This window comes from Lactuca serriola, chromosome 7, assembly GCF_051521515.1.
Source record: "Lactuca serriola cultivar US96UC23 chromosome 7, Lser_US96UC23_V15, whole genome shotgun sequence".
Lineage (NCBI taxonomy): Eukaryota > Viridiplantae > Streptophyta > Magnoliopsida > Asterales > Asteraceae > Lactuca > Lactuca serriola.
The window spans coordinates 35350537-35369572 of record NC_136414.1 but is presented as its reverse complement, the minus strand read 5'-3'; positions in this window follow the sequence as shown (position 1 = coordinate 35369572).

Sequence of the window (19036 nt, the reverse complement as noted above, 5' to 3'; positions counted from 1 at the left end):
ACATGAGGAAGAGGTTCTAGTTAAGCCAGTTGACAACTCATTAGCCCTTCGTCGCTTCAATAGGTTTAGCATGTCATCTGAATTCTATGGTTTCCATATTATTGCAGATGGTGACACGTTTGTCAGTGATCGTACACTGGTAAATTTAGATGGACCTACTAACTATAAGGAAGCAATTATAGACCTTGATGTTGCTAAATGGAAAGAGGCAATGGATAGTGATTCAATCCATGTATGATAACCAAGTATCAAACTTGGTTGATCATGTGCCTGGTCGGAATACATTTGGGTGAAATGGGTCTTCAAAAAAGAAGACTGACATGGATGGGAAAGTACACACCTATAAAGCTAGAGTGGTTGCAAAGGGGTTTACTCATACCCGAGGATTTGACTATGATGAAACCTTTTCACCAATAGCTAAGATAAAGTCTATTAGGATCATGGTTGCCATAGCTTCATTTCATGATTATGAAATTTGGCAGATGGATGTTAAAACCACATTCCTTTTTTGGATGTTATTTGAGGATGTCTACATGAGTTAGTAAGATGGTTTTATACATGCCAAGTTTCATGGTAGAGTGTGTAAGCTTGAGAAATCCATTTATGGATTGGAACATGTATCTCGCAGTTGGAATCTTTGCTTCTATGAGAAAGTTAAAGAGTTTGGGTTCTCTAGAAGTGAAGATGAGTCATGTGTGTATGTCAAATATAGTGGGAGTATAATGAACTTCCTAGTCTTGTATGTTGATGACATACTCCTTATTGTAAACAACATTCCAAACTTGCAAGAAGTTAAGTCTTAGCTTGGGAAGTGTTTCACTATGAAGGATCTACGGGAAGCATCCTTTATGCTAGGAATAAGAATTCATCGGGATAGAAAGAATCGTCTTATTGGTTTTAGCAATAGTACATATTTGGATAAAGTACTGAAGTGTTTCAGTAGGAGAATTCAGAAAAAGGGAATTGCCCATTCATAGTACTATTAAGTTGAGTAAGACTCAAAGTACAAGTATTGATGAAGAGATGGCTGACATGAGTCTATTCCATATGTTTTGGTTGTAGGATCTTTCATGTATGCAATGATCTGTACTTGCCCTGATGTGTCTTATCCTTTGAGCATGGTTAGTCGGTTTCATGGAAATCCTGGCAGAGCTCATTAGATTGCGGTGAAGAATGTTCTTAAGTAGCTGCGAAGAACGAAAGACATGTTGCTAGTTCTTGGCGGAAGTGATACGTTAAGAGTAAACGGTTACAGTGACACAAGTTTTCAAAAAGACCAAGAAAACTTATGTTCGCAGTCTGGCTGGGTATTCTTACTGAATAGAGTAACGGTTACATGGAAATGTTCTAAGCAAGTCACAATGCAGGATTCCACATGTGAGTCTGAGTATATTGCGGCGAGTGAAGCATCAAAGGAAAAGGCTTGGTTGAAGAACTTTATCGGAGATATCAGAGTCTTTCTAACTATGCAGGAGCCCATGGAACTGCTTTGTGATAATGAAGGCATGATTGCTTTGACAAAAGAACCAAAGGATCATGGTAGATCCTAGCATATCGACAAAAAGTACCATTACAGTCGACATCTGGTAGATAAAGGATAACTTGTGCTGAAGAGAGTATCATCAGAAGATAATGTTGCAGATCGTCTCACAAAGGCTCTGAGCCGTGTCAAACAGTACCAGCATGCTAGGAGCATAGGCCTAAGAGACGATGTTAGTTTTAGTAGTTAGGTGATATGTTTGAAACTTGTAACAAAATAAATGCTATTGATTTGGTGAATAAATAATAGATAATTATTTATGAGTATCGTACTACCTAGTTCAATTATTGATTCTTGTGTTTTTTTCGCATGTTTATACTTCCTGAATATTTTGAATTATTCGAACATCCAAAGTCGCTCATACTTTTGGAAGTAAGTAGTGAATTAACACTGTCGTGAATTGATTGTAGATTGTCGATTGAGGTTAAGGCATTGTAATTTAATTGCTACAATATTCATGAGTACTTTGAAAATAGGGATTTTAAGTATTGGATAAACCAACGCTTTGAGATTACCTCATGGATCTTATCATGAGTAATTCTATGATGATAATATCTTATATTCTTAAATGGATATATATATATATATATATATATATATATATATATATATAGTTCACAGTTTACAGATCAGTTGTGCATTCGTTTCATCAAACGTATCTCGCAATTGGATGTTATAAAGGGTAATTCCATGTGTGATTTGATGGGTGAATTCTAAGACTATGTATTCAATGTAATTCTTTCCTTTTGCCCTAACAGGAAAAGCGATATCATTGGGCCCCTCAATGATTTGATGTTGACTATATATATAATGTTGGGCCCAACCAGGACTATTGATGCATTCAGTTTGAAGATCATTAATGTCTTTGCAATTTGGCAAATCGGGAAATAGCATTTTGGATAATGAGATTGATTCTGATCCATGTCTCGTATCCATATGATATCTTGACGAATAAAGGAATAGTTGATCACTTATCTTAGAGCCAACTGATGATTTGACTCAGAGTTTGGTAGTGGCTTTGGAAAGCACTCTTTGTTGTTTATTTCAAGGTCTATACTTGTTGTTGTAGTTATAAACTTATCCAAGTGGGAGACTGTTGGATTAAGGTGTCTAAGCTAATAACTAAACTGGTATATTGTTGAATTAGAATCAAAGTCATTTTTGGGTTGCCCTAGAAACTAGCATTTGGATAGAATGACTTTTGGAGGAAGTGGATGATTTGTTAATTTATTATTTGATTCATAAATTAATTAGAAATTGAAATAACCGATTTGTGAATATATTATTATATTAATATATTAATTAGAAATTGTACTATTTAATTAATAATTAATTAGAAATTAATTGGAATTAATTTTAGGATTAATTGGATTAGTTAAAAGTGCAAGGACTAAAGTTGTAATTATTCAATAGTTGAACAAGAAGATATTCCAGAACCTTCCAATCCCTTGAACAAAACTAAGAAAGGTTTTTAGGGCTTTTGGAATATTCCTTATGAATAATTAGGAAACTAGATAATATCGGATTTGAAATAATAGTATTTTATTTCAAATTAGGGTTTCTAGGGTTTTCCTATCAACTATAAATAGGTTCCTTTAGCATCATATTTTCTTCCATCACATACACACATACAAGAGCCGAAATTTTGCTTTATCCTCCTCTCTCCTTAAGTCTTCTTGCTACTAGAGTTTTGGGTAGAAGCCATTAGTGGCATCTAATCCTTTGGTGCTAGCTTTCCAAGATCTAGAAGAACGATTATGCTTTGATTATTTTCAATAATAATCAAAAGGTATGTAACATTAATTTCATATTAATTTCAATTTCATAGCCACTCTCTTAGGGTTTCTTGATATAATAGTTAGTTGTTATCAATAGAGAAGACATCGATCATTTCTAGGTTGCATGTGAACTTAAGGTTTTGAGTGTTTTTTTGCCACATGAAAAAATTTTATAACCTAGAAAACGCATCAGATATAACCATATCTGCTATAAATATCTATAAATGTCACGTTGTATCGATTAGTGTCTCTTGTAGCGGATATAAATAGGCCACATATATCCGTATGTATTAGGTCGAACAATCCTTCACCTCTTTCACCTGTTCCAGTGAAAAGGTGATTTTTTCATCATGCCCAAGAGACAAGATACGCATTCATCATCTGTCATTAGATAAAATGATTCCAACACTCCATCCTTTTGGAGTTGGGTGATGTGTTTCTTTTTTATGTCCCTAAGATAACAATGCCACAAACATGCTTTGTCCACACCATTGGACGAATTAATATGAAACACACTATTACCTAGGTTATCAACACAAGTCAAAGTTTCATACACACCATTAAAAGGTAAAGCTTCAAGCATAAAAATGTCATTATGATAATCACAAATAGAACCAACTTCATTATCAAATAAATATCTAAAACCTTGTATGAATAGTGCATGAAATGAAATAATGTTTCTTGTCACATCTAACGAAGAGGGATGTAGTAATCTAATTGCAAATTTATCAAGGTAGGTAATACAAATTTACCAATTTCAATCTAGCATGAATCTCCTAGACCATTTGAGATTCATTGAATCTTGTCAATGACATGTTTAAACTCATACTATTCTCTTCAAATTTGTGACTAGGATGTCGAGGATGAAAAATAAGATGTGAATAACCATGCAAACTCGCTTGACAACCTCAATGTCATTTATCATCTCAAATTAATGTTCCAGTAAACCACACATGCTCCACTAAAAATGATAATTTTCGATTTGTCCATGACTCAACTTTATAGTACCAAATTAGTGTGTCGATTAACCACACACGCTCAATTAACGACATATAAATAGTGATGTGTGTTTTCATGGACTAGCATACACTTCACATTTTTGTCCTAAAGTAACTAGAGTTTGAGATTTATTCAAAAGGTTCTCTTACGTTAATAGCATCATACTTTTAAGAGGTTATGTCCTATCAAATCCGTTCGGATAACGACCCTCCACCATACAAGGGAGCGGTGGGTGAGAGTGGACACCTAATGACTGTCATTTATAAGTTGCTTCCTTTTACCCCTTATAGCATAGCTTCGTGAATGAGGCGTACTAGCGATCTGAATGACTTGTATTATGCATATAATATATTAAGCTTTTAATCATATATATAGTTTGAGGTCCATTTTAAAACTTTTCAAAATACTAGGGTTTAAAGTTAACCTTTTGAATTAAACAAATAATAATAATTAATTTTAAACTAAATAATGATTTAATCTTTTATCTTAATTAAATAAATTTAAATCATACTATTTACCAATCAAACAGTTAATTAAATAATTTAAACACATGTATTAAATAATTATTTACAAATTAAGCAATTCAAATTTAATCCTAATCCCTTATCCTTTTAATTTTTTGAAAAAAGAGAGGGGTTTATCAGGTTTTAATTATGCAAAATTTAAATCATATTAAAATAATAATTAAGGAAACTAGAAACCCTAGGGATAATCCTAATCCCATTCTTCTAAAGGCTACAAATACTTTAGAGTATTTTAATGTAAAGTGTCACACCCCCAAACCAGAATGCCAGAAACGTCTGGGGGCGGATGGAGTGACTTCATGTGCAGTATCATAACAATTGAATATAAATGAAACATAGCAACGCCACCATTCATACATTGAGAATTTAAGTTTATATTGTTTACAAACTTTGTTTGCTCAAAAGTTGAATACAAATAACTGAAAAGTAGAAAACATGAAACGACGACACCGACCCTCAAGAAGGGTTGAATACCTGTCTACTGCGTCCTAAGAATACAAGTGATTTCGGAAAGTGTCAACAATTAAGTTGGTGAGTTCATAAGCATTTTTGTGTGAGAAAGATTTGTAACTTTTTCGTGAAAAATGATTTTGTATACTTCTAGAATATCTGATATTTTCTTCAATATGAACTATAAATGTATGTATTTCCTTTGTATCTTTTCCTTGTAAAATGATAATGTATGTTTCCAGAAAAATCAAATGTTTTCTTAAGTATGAATTGTAGATGTATGTATTTGTTTTGTATAATTTCCTTGTAAAATGATAATGTATGTTTCTAGAAAATCCAATATATTCTTAAGTATGAACCATAGATGTATGCATTTCATTTGTATAATTTCCTTGTAAAATTATAATGCATGTTTCCAGAAAATCCAATATTTTCTTAAGTATGAACTGTAGATGTATGTATTTCCTTTGTATAGTTTCCTTGTAAAATGATAATGTATGTTTCCAGAAAATCCAATATTTTCTTAAATGTGAACTGCAGTCTTAAACCCTAAGAGCAAAAATGTATAAGTATTGCTATACTGAACAATAGTATGTAATTATATCTTTTATAAAACTAATGAAGTGTAAGTTACTCTGTAAACCAAATCGTTTTGTCAATCCCTATGTGAGTTATTATAACCATGCTTGATATGACTGATATGTCTGAACGACGTTCTTCAGGCGTCGGAGTTGGTAGAATTTTGTCACCCTACAGTTGTCGGTCTAACTGTAGCGAAAGCTGAGGTGTGGGGTTGTTAATCCCATATATATCTATACACAACTATCTCGCTCTCCCTCAAGGAGACTCTGGTTATAATGCAGGTTTTAAGGTGTACACTAGTTAGGTACGGTGAAAAGAATGTCTCACAAGAACACCAACAGATTCACGGGAACTATGACTCCTTTTTCCTGTAAAATGAAATAATTATACCTTTGAATAGTTATACGGTTCTTCTGAAATGAAAGTGTGGTTTGTGACTTCGAAACTATACCAATTATAGTTTATCTTTTATGTTTGTTGAGACTATTTATATAATCTATTATATAAATATAAAGATGTTATCTTGTCTAGTGACAAAATATGAAATCAAAACATAATATTTTTGGGTCGAAACCCACCAAATTAGTAAAGTACTTGTATCCACCCCACCCCCCCTAAAAACATGAAACATATTGAAAATATGGGGAGTATGAACTCACCTTGAGTGGATTTGTGGGTTATTTGAGAAGATGGTGTGAAGATCTCCAAGCCTAACACTTGAATGTGGGGGTTGAACTTTCATGGCAAGAAGGTTATCCTAAGATTTTAACACATAATAATATGTGTGTAAATATAATGAAACTAACATAAAAGTGTATAAATACACTAGATTTGAAGGAATACTTACCAAATCTAAGAATACACATGAAGATCTTTGAACATGGAAGTTGGACTTGGTTATTTGAGAGTAAAATGAGGTTTATAGTAGATGAAATGGGAATGATGGTGTTTGTGGTAAGTTATCTTGTCCATTATAAGGAAAGGAAGGTGATGTGATGTTTACTTGGCTAACTGTGGGTTAATACATGGACATACGTTGTGTATTGTTTTGCATGGGAAACTCATGAGATATCTTATCAAAAAAGTCAACTTATCCTTATCTGTTTCCTTCCCTAGACGAAAATCTCTTAGAAAAGGAATCAAATAGTTGTTTTCGGCCATACATTACCGAAATCACTTTGCTCCTTTGGTGATTTCGGTCCTACACCCTTACTAATTAATGTTTTCGGCCTTAATGGATGCTAGCATGTGTTTTCGGCCATAATGGGCTTGTAGGGTGTTGATTTCGGTCCTAGTGTTTCCCATACATTGTGATTTCGGTCTTTGTGTTTCTTAGTAATTAATTGGGTGGAGTCCTATTCTTAAGACTATAAGGCAAGGTATTGGTTCATGATTTATGTTGCAACTATTTGATTTTGTCTTGACTTGTTATAGTTTGTTTACTTTCAAGAGCTTGTTATAAATATGATTTCAAAGATATATATATATATATATATATATATATATATATATATATACACACACACACACATGTATATATATATATATATATATATGCACTTATATACATACCCATACCACTAATGCCCTTATGGCTTTCAAGAGTTTATTTGCAACAAGGTTACATTGTGAATGCACTTGCACATGGCTACAATCTAGGCCTTGCTTGATCAAATATTTTGGGTTGTCACATCATCGCCCCGTTAGAGGGAATTTCGTCCCGAAATTAGCATCTTGGACGGGTTCTTGCAATTTAGAGGAAAAGTTGCGGGTATCTTGGTTTCATCTGGTCTTTCCATTCCTAGGTGAATTCAGGTCCTTGCTTGGCGTTCCAATGGACCTTCGCTATTGGTATTTGACTTTGTTTTGTTCTTTATATTTCCCTGTCCATGATCCCCAGATGTTCCTCTTTGGGGTGTAGGCTCTTGTTTTTCTCAATTTCGTCAAGTGGGACTACAAGAGTTTTGGCGGACAGACACTTCTTAGGGTTGGACACATGGAATGTGGGATGTATGTTGCTGAGATCTTGCGGTACCTGAAGCTGATAAGCCACCGGACCAATCATGGCAATGATCTCGAATGGTCTAATGTACCTTGTATTCAATTTTCCACGTTTCTGAAGCGTGTCATCCCCTTCCAGGGCAATATTTTAACCTCACGCGGTCGTTGACTTGGAAATCTAAGAGTTTTCCATCATTTATCCGCGTAGTTCTTTTGTCGGTTCCCGGATGCCTTTAATCATTCTCGAATTTTAGCGATCGTTTTGGTTGTCTCTTTGCTGATTTCAGGGTCTGTGATGGTGCCGTCGTGTACTTGTTCTCTTGCTAACTGTGTGTCACCCACTTCAACCTAGTTCAGGGGTGGTCTGCAGTGGCGTCCTATAGGCATTCAAGGCTTTGAGGTTGTGTCTCTTCGATCTTCGAGGAGGATGTGAATGGATGGTCATGGCCAATTAAGATTGTGTATTTGATGCCCTAAAGGTAGTGTCTCTAGACTTTAAGGCGAACACTATTGTCACCAAGGTTAAGGTTGCGGGTGGTGCATTTGGCCTTATAAATCTTAGGTTGTCTCGGGAATTTCCCCCTACATAATTCTGAGCTAGTGGTATGCCGAATTTTGCTCGTTCCTTGAAGTTGGTTGAACGGATCATCGATTCAGGACAGGGGAATTTGGCTATGGGAACGGATCTAAGATTCGAGTTGATTCCAAAATCAACTTGGTATATGGGTGATATTTCCGAAATATCTTATGGGAACATATCAGGAAGGTTACAGAATTCCGGAACATCCTCGATGTTTTTCTCTTCTTATTTCTCATCTAATGCATGCGTTAGGAAGGCATGGTACCCCTCGCGTGGGTACTTCTGGGTTTTGAAGCGAGAGACGATTTGGAGGTTTGTCGTTATAGATTGAAAGGGTTTCGTTATTCGGTTGGTTAAGGCGAAGGGTCTTTTCGTAGCACATGAAATTGGTATGGTGAGGACCAAGCCAATCCATGTCAAATGACGGCGTTTGAACTTCTAATTGTAACAGGTGTTAAGTCGATTTGGAAGGGGTGACTGTTTAGAACGATAGTGTATTCTATGTATATGTCTTTAATGCTTCTAGTTTTATCCTTGTTATTATTATTGCGAATAATTTTTACCGTAATTAATGAGTACTAGCATTACGAGTGCTTTGATAAATAGTGACAAAATTTCGTTGTATGGTCCCTACTAGGTCCCTCTATAATCGTTTGGTGTAAACTAGTCGTATATAATTAAGATTGAAAAGACACTCGAATGAGTGACTCTGCCCAGAGCTCACAACCAAACAAGGAACATGAAGTAAGGCAGAATCACACATTTTAAGTCTGTAGAATCTTAATTATATATGACCCTAATGTTTACACCAGCCACTATAGATCACCTATAAGAATCCTTAGTTTTTATATGAATGATGTGATTTATTCGGGTGAGGGGACGATTTATGACTATGATTTGTCGCGTTTCGAAATCTATGGTTGATGAACTTTAATTGGCACTAGCTTTAGTAAAAATTTAAGGCTTAAATATTGATGTTCAGAAACATACCGTTATTCACAGGTGGTTCCGGAAGAGAGTTTCTTGCAGTGATTGTAAGTACCCTTCCATCACCACCAGCATTCCTTGCTCTTGGACAATCTCTTTTGAAGTTTCCAGTTTCACCACACTCGTAACAAGACGGGGTTACTCCAATGTCGGGGACTTGGGTGATTGGTTGTGCTGGTTCCCTAAAGAAATGGGCGGTGTGCCCCTTCCTGTTGCAGTTTTTGTAGTGCATTTCCCGACAAACTCTTGTGTGATGGAAGTTGCACTTGTTACACTTTGGAAGATTCCCAACATATCGACTCTATGCAACATGACTTTTGTCTTTCAAACGTAGTTCGTCTTCAAAGCATTCGATCCTAATACTACATCTGCTTTTGGCTTGGACTTAATTAACAAACACCAATCGAAAATAGGATGCTTGATTTTTCCATTTAACCATCGAAACAACTACTTTCGATTCAAATTAGTTCAATTCCAAACAACATTCAAATTCAATTTCTTCTTCGCAGACGAACCAAGATTTGAATATTGACAATCGATTTCAGATGAACAACTCCAAGATTGATTCCAAATCAATCCAGATGCGAACAATAATCAACACTCGAATTCGATTCTGACCCCAAGCAAAATACAATCGATTATCGATCGCAAAATTTTCGTTCACAGAACCACAATCGAAATACCAATTTTGATTTTAACTTCAAAATCACGTTAAAATCGATTCCAAATAAGCATAGATTTCAGTCGATATCGCAACATTAGTTCTCATGTAATCATCAAAATCAAACCATTGATTAAACACTAAACACGTTTTTGATTCAAAATCATTATTGGACATATCAAAATACGTTTGACTCAAAACATTCCTATCAAAAGCAGTTTCAGTTTTGACTCTGTTGTTGACTTAGAATCAATGTATGGGCTCAAACGAATGAACAGTAACACGATTGTAGATTGGGCTCAAAATAAGGATCATATGAACAAAAATAAGATTCGATATTTGGGCTTATCATTTTATTATGAATAGAAATGATAGTATGATTAGGCTTCGAAATATGAACAATGAATAGTAAAACAAATTGAGAATTTGATTTTTATTTTTGTGCTTGATCTTAACAAAAAATTTATTGGATCATCAATGGGGTTGTAACAAAATAGATCCAACGAGTCAAAATGATCAAATTATCAAAAATAATAAGAACGAATTAAAAAAAATGATCGAATTCGAATTTCGAGAAAAACCTTAATAATTCATCTTCGATTTCCACATGAATTTTTTGGAATCCATTTGAGAATTTGAAAACCCTTCTTGATGATTCTTTTTCAATTTGAAAAACATGATTCAATCACTAAAGATTTCTTTTCTTTGGTTGGAACAAGAAAATCTCCAATCTGTACATTGTACCACCCACGATGCATGTTGTACATGTAGTTCTTATCATTTTTACAAAATCTAACTTCATCTTCATGTGAATCTTCAATAATTTTGGGTTTTGAATTCAAATTCATTGCAACACTTGATTATTGTTGCTTTGGAACCCAAATTTGCTTCATAGATTTTGGCTTCAATACAACATTTGAAGATTTTTGTTTAGAAACCCAATTATTCTTGCTTTTAATCTTCTTCTTCTTTTTCTTCCGTTTCATCTTTTTGGATCTTGAAGTTTTGAATTCAAGAACAACTTCATTCTTGAAAACTCAACTTTGCAAGTTTGAATCAAATATTTTGGAGTTTGATACATTTGAACTTCTTGGATTGAAGACTTTCGATATGACACCATTCCTTCAAACGAATCACAATAATTCAAGCATTCATCGGTTTGAAATCCAATTGACTGAAAAAACTTTCATGTCTTCTTGATAATCACATTGAATTCCCTTGTCTTGAACATAAAGAACATCATTAACATGATGAACTTCTTCAAGAATATCTTTAACAAACTCAGGAACATGAAGATCATTAGGGTCTTCAATAAGAGAGACATATTTATTTTTGAATAATTCTTTTTCTTTTCCTTCCTTTTTCTTACCATAACAACACAACATATTCATGGTAATATCAATCAAACTTCAAATCTTCTTAAGAGGTTGAAATATCAATCTTCCTTGATCATCTTTCAAGTCTCCATAAGAAATCAAAGTTTCCCATGTAATCAACCCACCTTTCATCAATAACCCACAAAATTGTTTCTCATTTACTTTGTATTTGACATCCTTAATCATCACGATCCAAGAAGCATAAGCCAAATACACCATGATCATAAAAACTTAAATTTTTCTTGAGAGAAAGTGATTATGAATGAAATCTCTAGAGAAAAAGCGAAAATGAACCAAGTTCCACAGAGAAAAAGTGTGATTAAAAAGTAATCTAGAGAGGGAAAATTGAATTTTGAATCAAATCAAGGAATAAATTCGATTTCTAGAACAAAAACTCTCTCAAAGATGAATAACTAACAACCATTTTTGATTCACCAAATAAAAAATGTCATCATGGATTAACTCTTGAGAACTTCAAAAACACCCGCTCAGATACGAATTGTAGTGACCCGAATTACGATGGCATGTGCGGAATAGTAAAGATCAAGTGAATCAATCAATCCTCAAGAACACCAAGAGTAAATAAATTCATTTTAAGCTACATTAGAATAGTAATAGTACAAGTGGGTAATGTAGATTTGATGTGAATTAAGAGTATTGATTTCGCATGTGGAATTAAATCAACACAAAGAATATGGTGATTTGGGTGTCCAAGAGATGTATTCGATTTTGAAAGGTGTTACAAAAAGTATAAGCTAGATCTAGACAAATAAATAGCTTTCACTAACACTCTTAATGTTACATCTCTCAAGCACACCTCTATAAGTGGTATGCAACCCAGTATATATAGAGGTGTTTACATCTCTCTCTCTCTCTCTCTCTCTCTATATATATATATATATATATATATATGTATATATATAATGTCACAAGGCTACACTGCCACATGCAAGTGGGTCTACAAGAGTCAAACCGTTACAAAGTCATACATGCATAACTTTGCACCCCCAACATTCTCCCCCTCAAATTTTGGAATGGATGACCTGCTTCAAGCTTCCAAAATCAAGCAACTCCACGAACCAAGCCTCAAGCGTGACACATTTAGAGATGAACTTCAAATCTTCAATTCTTCAATGACCTTCCAATCCGGGTTCTAGAGTGTGAGACCGTACAAACCAAGCATCAAAAGGCAAATAGGAGTATCCAAACCTCCACAAAATTACCTAATTTTGAGCATAAAAGTACACCCCAAAAATCTTCAATAAGTCCAAACCCAACATGAAGTAATCACTTCCAAATCTCCAATCAAATCACTTCATAAAACTCAATTACTCAAGGTCACTTCGGTCTTCATGTACACGTAATATGAAAAGTTCAACTTTCGAATTCTCATATTTAATTATCTCCACCTTTTTATAATCAAAAAATGATTATAACCAAAAAGGAATGAGAAATTTCTCAATTCAAAATTTTTCTATACAAATCTCCCCCTTAACACATGGCATAAACATTTTGCATAAATCCAGAAATTCCAAAAATACTTCAATTTTGGAATATGATCTATTCACGGACCGCCTTTGACGAATTTTCAAAAATTTAGGTAGAAGTTGTCAATTTCGAAATTCTGTAGTGACTTGGTGCGCCCAAAACAGCCAAAGATGCAAACGTTTACTCCAATTGCAAAACTAGGCCTAAATTTTTAATTCTCATTAACTATAGGGGTCTATTTCGAAAATATTCCCATTTCTCTGAATTTTCAGCCCAGTTTCGAAACTGGGTAAATTCTGCCAACTTGCGAAAACTACAGGTATTTAAAATGGAAATTCTATAATTAACACGGTGTTCATGGTTCGGTTTGAAACCTTGAAACCGGCCAAACTCAGGATTCACATTTGGCGAGGAGCCCTAGTGGCGAGGAGTCGAGTGTTGCAGTTCGAATTAAGGGAGGCGAGGATTTCAGCAGATGCTATTGTGGGAATGTCATCTTTTTCTATCTTCTTGATTATTATCGGTATTTTCTTTGCTTTGGAATCTTTCTTTGGTGTGGGCAAGCATTATCTTTGGTTTAAATCTCTGTTATTGCTTAGGTTATATCATCAAGAATTGTTATAAGCCATTTTGCATGCCAATAGTCATTAGTGGGTCGTATCTTGCCGAGCGGGTTTCATTTTGTTCGGTTGTTGTTCTGTTTCATTGATGGGGTTAATTCAGGGGTATCATGTGGAAGGCCTATGGCGGGATTAACTAGTTTGTTCTCCATTGAATTCAAAGTTCAATCGTGTTAGCAATTGTTCAGCTAGGGTAGGAAGTCGTCCATGGAAGAACTTTTGGGTTCAATCTTTACCGCTGATTGGGATCGTAGTATTCGCCAGAATGAGGTAGTATTCGCCAGAAAGAGGTAGAACATCATTTGGGTGGTCGTGAGTATAAAGGAGGATCAGCTCGTGCCTTGGGCAAGGCGAACAGTAGGGTCGGAGAGCATATCTCTTTTGTGGGAGACCCATGGGCAAGGCCCGTGTGTCTATGGCAATGCAGGTGAGACCTAGTAAATACTGGTTGGGTTAGGTAATTCGATTATAGTTTTAGTAGGATGATTATAAGGCTAGGAGTGGCATAGTTTTGGTGCATAGGCTAGGGTAGCCTTACCGGTCGGAATCTCAAGAACCTGGTTGTTGGGCTAGGTGTGGGACTAGTAGTCTCAACAGTGGTTTGGGGATATTTATACCCCAGTTTAGTGAATGGACGCAGTGAATTAGAAGATTTTCGATGAAATGCATGTCTAAATCCTTGGATCTCAGGTTATGTGTTATGTGTCGAGTTGGCTTGTGGTTGAGAGTCTTGTGATTATGTTTCATATTGGTTCCATATGTGTGGGGGATTGGCAAGTGATGGAATTTTAACAGTATCGTGTTGGACCGATAGTTATAGGATAAGTATTTTGTTCAGCAATATAAGGTTTTATTCAGAGCGTTGGTTTCCAGGTGGACGGTAAGGAATAATTTCTAGGATGAAATCTAATTTAAATTGGGGAGAATTGTAACACACTATTCTGAATCGTTTCCTAATACGAGGCGGTGACCCGCAGATCGAGTTCCATTAGGCTTGGGGCCTTTGAGGAAATGAGATTTAGACACAACTGGGTGTCGGTAATGTGATTTGGATGATCCGGGAGTTCAGATTCTGTTTTGGAGCCAAGGGGTATTTCGGTAAAGTGTCAGTTCGGGCTTTTATGGAAATTAGGTTTTTATTTTGGGTGTTTTACACCCCATTCCTGAGTTGTACCATAGAAAAGAAGAGAAAAGAAAAGAAAGTAAGGAGAGAAAAGAAGAGAAAAGAAAGGAAAATAAATTTGTCTTTTGTGTTCCCGAGTTGGAGAGAAGTGGAAGGAAAGTTAAACATTTTGTTCTTTCACTCCAAATCCTTCCAAATCCTAAGGAAAGTTAAGAGGGAAAGTGATCATTCCATTTCCTTCCACTTTCTTCCTTTAATGAAACTCGAGAACACCAATTTCTTTTACTTTCCTCTCACTTCCATCCATTTCCTTTCTTTTCTCATCTTAAATTGAACTCTGGAAAGGGGTGTTAAGTCATTTATGAGTTGATAGAAGTGTAGAGCTTCTCGTTACCACTTCGTGGATATAAGGATCGTCAAAAACGGACTAATAACAAAGAAGTGATGGCATTAAGAAGATTTTAGGGTTAAACCTAGTATGCGGGTCGTACATTGGGAGTATGCATGGTGTACCATGGAGGATGGTCGTGTTACTTATGGGGAGTACACTAATCGTAATGGGAGTACGTAGGGTGTACCCCAGTTTCATGCACACCCTAAATGAGGGTGTTGGACCCTATTTAAGCTCCTTATCTCTTCTCCAAACCCTAATACCTTCAGCCTCCATCCCCTTTTAACCCTAGATTCGAACCCTAAATGCATCTTGGTGATTTTGAACTTGGAAAGTGATTTGTGGGTGTTTTGTGGTGAAGAAGAAGGAAAGGAACACGTGGAGGAGTGGCTTGAACTAGTAGATCCAGGAGTATTTTTTCATTTGCAAGCTTTCTAAGGTAAAGAGCTTATACCTTGATGTTGATATTGGCTGGATCTACACTGTGGTATTTCTTTGGTATTATTAAGTCCCTTGAAGTGAAGGTGACCTTTTGATCTACTCTAGAGGTAGTGGATGTTAGATCTAAGCACCAATAAGGTCCCTTGTTCGTAATAATGGAAACTTTATGGGAGTTATTGGTCCATGCAAGTATTAAGACCCTTATTAGGTCCCTTTTAAAGTTTTGAGTCCCATTAAGGCATGTATGTGAGTAAAGTTGGAAACTTTATTGATTAAGATCTTGTCTAGGGACCAGATCTACGTGGCTTAATCCATTAAGAGCTTATTATAGGTTTTGGACTTATGTTGAGTACGTTGGGCGTATGAGGAGGTACGCTCAGCGAAATGTTGGGTTATGCATAAGGTGTTTGTACATTGTGCATCAAGGCCGAATACGAGGGGTGTACGTCTCGAGTACGTAGGGAGTACTCCCCGATTCAACAATATTGGGACTTTTCGAGTTTGGGCCTTCTTGGGCCACTAGGCTTCTATTTTTGGGCCATGGTTAGTCTGAGGACTTTCTTGCTAATGTTCCCATGACAGTTTTTAGGCCGAATGAGGAAGTTGGGCCACACTAGGCTTGGGTTACCATATTGGGTTTTGTGTGTTTGGGATGGGCCTTGGTTTCGGGCCAAATGATAAAAGGGTAAAATGGTCTTTTAACCTTAAGGAAGTTGGTTTATGGAGTGGACCTCGGGTTTGGGTTTCGGGATGATTATTAGTTGAGATTTGTACCTATTGCTAGTTGGCTCGAGGTTATCCAGTTCAACGACCCGGTCAGTCATTTGATTCACAATGGATTGAGGTGAGTTTCCTCATTGGGTTTATCGGTTCGAAGGCACCAATGACAGCCCATGGTTTATACGTAGGGTGTTAGATGTCTGCGTGACTCTTGCATGTGTTATGTGATGGTATGCTTACCATGCAAGGCCCGATGCCATGCGGGGCCTGATGATTATATTGTATGCTAGTTATCAGTATGTGTTTTCATGCTTACCGGGCAAGGCCTAATATCGGGCAAGCCCCGATGAATGTATGATATGCTATTGTCTTTGTGATTATTACATGTGTTCGTATGATTATATGTTTATATGATTTGATGCGTACCGGACGGGGCTCGATGCCAGGCGGCGCCTGATGAATAACAAATATGTTTACCGAGCGGGGCTTGATGTCAGGCGGGGCATGATGCCGGTCGGAGCCCGAGGCCGGGTGGGAATCGATGCAAGGCAGGGGCCGATGAATGGTGGGGGCCCATTACATGATTATTATGTATCGTATGTGTTATTTTTGGGTACTCACTAAGCTTTGTGCTTACGGATTTGTGGTTATGGTTTCAGGTACTTCCAGTTTGAAAGGGAAGGGCCTGGTTTGATCACTGCGCATCAACCTATGTTTATGTATTATGATGATTTTGGGATTTTACTCTAATAACCGTTTTATGGAGTGCTTTTGAATATTTAGAAAAAAGATATTGAATGTTGACTTAAATCTAACTAATGTCTTAGTTGAATTAAAAAATGAAATTTTTATCTCATAATTTTCGGGAAGTTACTAATGTTAATATCAGTGGGGCAGCTTGGTGATGAAGATCACCATGTTAAATTTGGTGATCATTAGTGGAAGGTGACAAAGGGAAATTTAGTTGTTGCTAGAGGTCAGAAGCAAGGTACACTTTCTACGATGGAAGTTTCTGATGCTAAAGTACACGATGTTAAAGAAGATGGCACATTCACTCTATGGCACCAAAGACTTGGGCATATGAGTGAGAAAGGAATGAAGATGCTAGTACCCAAAGGACGATTACCTTCTCTTAAGATTGTGAAAATCGATTTCTATTAGGGATATATTTTGGTAAACAGAAGTAGGTTAATTTCATAAAGATAGTTCATCCGCCTATGTCCGGGAAGTTGCAGTTAGTTCATTCAGATGTTTATGGTCATACTTCAGTTTGTTCTATAGGAGGATCCCGATATTATTTTAGTTTAATTTAAGATTGCTCAAGTAAAGTTTGGGTTTATTTATTAAAGCATAAGTTTGAATTTTCCAGCACATTCAAGAAATGGAAAGCTATTGTAGAGAACGAAACTAACTTTAAAACTAAGTGTTTCAGATCAGAAAATGGGGGTGAATATAGTAGCAAATAATTTGCTGATTATTGTGATGACGAAGGAAACATAATGCATAAGATGGTTCCAAAGACACCACAACAGAATGGAGTAGCTGAGAGGATGAACCGAACATTAAATGAGAGGGTTAAAAGCATGAGACTACATGTAGGTTTACGCAAGATGTTCTGGTCAGATTCGTTCAATATAGCTTCATATTTAATCAACAAAGGATCCTCAGTCCCTATATGTTTCACAATTCCAAAAGAGGAATGGCAAGGTCGGGAGATTTCACTCAAACACATTCGGTTGCGTCTTGTATGTCAAGGTTGAAGACTCGGAAAGAGACAAGCTAGAGGCGATGAAAAGAAGTGCATCTATATAAGTTAAGGGTTGGATGACATGGGGTACCACTTTGGGATAATAAGAATAATAAGGTATCAGAAGTTGGGATGTGGTGCTCAATAAGTGTGTTCTATAGAAGGATGAACTTGAAAAGAGCTCTAAAAGTGACAAATAACCATAAAACAAGATTAAGTTGAGTTAGATGAAATCTCAGATGACGACATTGTAAAACCTATCAATATTCCAGAGATAGGTGAAAGGTCAAGAAGTAGTGGGACCTCAGATATAGAAAATGATAGTAGTTCATAGGATGAGGTTATAGATGAAGCAGTGACTATTACTCCTACTGTCAATAGATCTACAAGAGTATGTAGACCTACTATCATGTATTATCCTTCAACGAATTAGTTGTTGTTCACTGAGAAGGGTGAAACTCAGTCTTATCAAGAGGCCTCAGGGATGAAATATTCCATACAATAGAAGAAGGGTATGGAAGATGAGTTAAGCTTTCTTGACACGAACCAATCTTACTCCTTGGTTAAGTTCCTAGTAAGGAAGAAAGCACTGGAAAACAAATGGGTGTTTTGGTCAAATTTGAGATTGATGGCATCAAATGATACATGGCACGGTTGGTGGTCAAGGGGTTTTAAACGAAGAGAGGAGTTGATTACAATGAGATCTTCTCTCAAGTTATGAAGACGACTACAATCAAAATGGTCTTTGTTATTGTAGACTCTAAATATGTAAAACCCCAAAACCGAGAACGGCAGAAACGTTCTGGGGCGGAGGACGTCATGTAATGTATCACAACAATGCTAAGTAGTAAACAAGCAACAACATCATCCATTGCATTAATAGTATAATTGTAATTACATTTGAGTTCTTTCATAGTATAATTCTACAAAAATGAATATTCAGAAATAAAAGACGAGTCTTGATCGCTCCGTCTTCACAGAACCTGGTAGTCGTACCTGTCTATTCGTATCCTGGGAATACAAGTTAT